At 33.9% G+C, this 2,601-nt stretch overlaps 1 long non-coding RNA gene across 1 annotated transcript; it reads left to right on the top strand.

Annotated features, from left to right (window-relative positions):
- Positions 1-371: 371 nt before the first annotated feature.
- Positions 372-2,075, top strand: LOC143576676 (uncharacterized). Its single transcript, XR_013142985.1, has 4 exons — positions 372-517; positions 899-946; positions 1,566-1,690; positions 1,842-2,075. It is a non-coding gene; the product is annotated as an uncharacterized LOC143576676 (long non-coding RNA).
- Positions 2,076-2,601: the final 526 nt, after the last annotated feature.

Below are 2,601 nucleotides of genomic sequence, written 5' to 3'. Positions count from 1 at the left end.
AAATACGAAACAAGTTAATAAATGGATAGTCGGGATTCCCGACTAACCACTTGAAATAATGTAAAAACCATAATCAGAAGGTTACCGAATTTAAGCCACGAACCACCGTTAATTCGGTTTAAAAAAAATATAGGAATGCAACCACTAGTGTGGTTTCGATTGACAGCTTAGGGTGTCGGTCATATGGCATTCATGGGTCTCGCTCGGGTCCACAGGAAACGGGTTTTCTGATGGGGTTGGATTATATCCCATAAACCCTACCTATCTCTTCTCACCGCTCCACCTCGCCTAAAAATTCTTCAGCACAACCATGGATCTGATTCTTCATCAACGGGTTCATTCTAATTACAAATCATCATCTGATCTTAAGGTTTGTTTGACTTTAAACACCATGATTTATTTAATCATACATAAACCCTAATTAGGATCTGTATTCATCTTCACAATTGGATTCACGGTTTCTCGAGGGTGTCGTGGCTGCACGAAGAAGGCGATATCTGGTGGCTCAGCAGCGTCGGTTCGTATTCAGCATTCTCACTTCTCATAGCTAAAATTTCATCTTCTTGAATCCTTACGGTAACTTTCAATCCGTTTTGTTGGTTCTTATGAAGCATAGTTATTTATACATGTTGTTTGATTTCTGTTTGAACTTATTGTTTATAAGGTCCTTGATTTTGATGCACCTCATCAAGTTAGAGAATTGAAAAGTAACTTAAGTAGGAATTGCAATCAAAAGATAGCCGAATTGCAATTTAATAATTAATAACAAAAATCATCAACATTATTGAATGTAACCTAATCGATAGGTGTCGTAACGAATACTCGAATATCGTAACAGATCTTTGATCGATTTGTGTTGATTAATTTGGTTATGTTATATTATTATGCGGCTTCAAAGATTTGCACGTGTTTCTGAGATCTCTCAATTAAGTCATCGAAATAGAAGGTACAAACAAGCAAACTCACTTTGTTTCCTAATAGGGGTGCCTCGAAATTCTTAAACTGATCTAAATCGACCGGTTTAGGGCGGTTTAGGATTGAACTGCTTTGGTTTACAATTTGAAAAACCAGATTTTACAGTTTGGTTTATGGTTTAGAACTCTCGAATGTAGTCATGGGATTGAGAAAGGCTACTGGGTGGGTGATAGATTCATCGTCAACGCAATATCGAGTATGCTTACACATTGATTGTGCAAAAAAGGGAAGATTTGCGAAGCCAGAAAGTTGTTTAATGAATTTGAAAAGAGTTCAATTCCAAGTGTTATGACATATAATACACTCCTTTCGGTCATGTTCTCAAATAGATTGCATTATTATTAGCTTATGTACATATTCTAAATAATACTTATTTAAATATCTATGTGATGATGTGGATTATGTAAAGACTTTAAAATTTTGTTTTTGGGGAAAAATAAAGTATTATTGAATTAAATTGATTTAAAGTTTGATATGATACAAAAGGGAAATTTGTATATTAATACTTTTCTATTCTCGGTTACATGTATATTTTAACATGATCAAATATCAAATATTAGTTACTAAGCCATAAATTTCCTCACATGCAGCTATGCTTATGGGATTTGATGATTACATTCCACTGTACGCAAACGTTAGGGGTCGCGACAAACTTGACGATGTGAATTACGCCTCAACAGTTGCAAGAATCTGAGACGAAACTGTGCAACAATTGGTATGAACACTAATGTTTTACAAATGTGTTCCTTAAACAATAATAAATGTTTATTTTTTGAAGTGACTAAAGGCTAATAATTCGTTCAACAGAATTTCACAAAAGATGAAAAATTAATAACTTAAATATTCATTTGGACATTATTTTATAGGGTGTGCAAATTAGCTTTGATGGGCAGGTAAATAATTACAAAAATACGCGGTGTCACAAGTGGTAGATATATTTCTAGATGAAGATTCAGCTCAAATCTCTGTTTGATAACCTCTCCTTCCTTCAATCGTGAAACCCTAACCACACACAGCATTGCCGTTGTCCAACATCGATCTCTCAAGATCCGACACATGCAACCATCAAGCACCTCTGATGCACCAGAAACAATCGAGCACCGATCATCTTGGAGGCAAGCTATTTAAATTGAGAACCGTCTATTTGGTATTTGATTTGGATTTGTAGTTGTTTTGCCAGATTTTGGGTTTAAATATTGTTGTTTTGCTTGATCAGGTCGTGTTGATAATCGATAAGTGGGGTAAGCAATTCCTTTTAGCAGAAGTATTTAATTCTATAAATATTATTGTTTTGCTGAACGATTTATAAATTGATATTCTTTTACAGCTTATTTTTAATGCTCTAAACTGGTTCCACTTTGTTTGCAGAGAAACATGGTATTTCGCGACAACCCTTGATTTGTTGTTCACTATTTCTAAAAGAAGCTCGTTCGAGTTTTACCAAGAAGTTCATGGTTTGTTACTATTTTTGTTCTTTTTGTAATAGATCTTTATAGTAAATCTATAATTCTCTAGAAATTTATTATTTTTATTTATAAACATTTGTTTAGCATAGTTTATTGAATTTTAAGACTTGCTCAATCACTTCTAATAATTAGCGGATGGTACTTATCCTTAAAGTGTCTA

The sequence above is a fragment of the Bidens hawaiensis genome, unplaced genomic scaffold, assembly GCF_021521415.1.
Source record: "Bidens hawaiensis isolate Kalapana, Puna unplaced genomic scaffold, B.hawaiensis_p1.1 tig00028260_1, whole genome shotgun sequence".
Lineage (NCBI taxonomy): Eukaryota > Viridiplantae > Streptophyta > Magnoliopsida > Asterales > Asteraceae > Bidens > Bidens hawaiensis.
The sequence above is the reverse complement of the archived record's forward strand: the minus strand, read 5'-3'. Positions and strand labels throughout refer to the sequence as shown.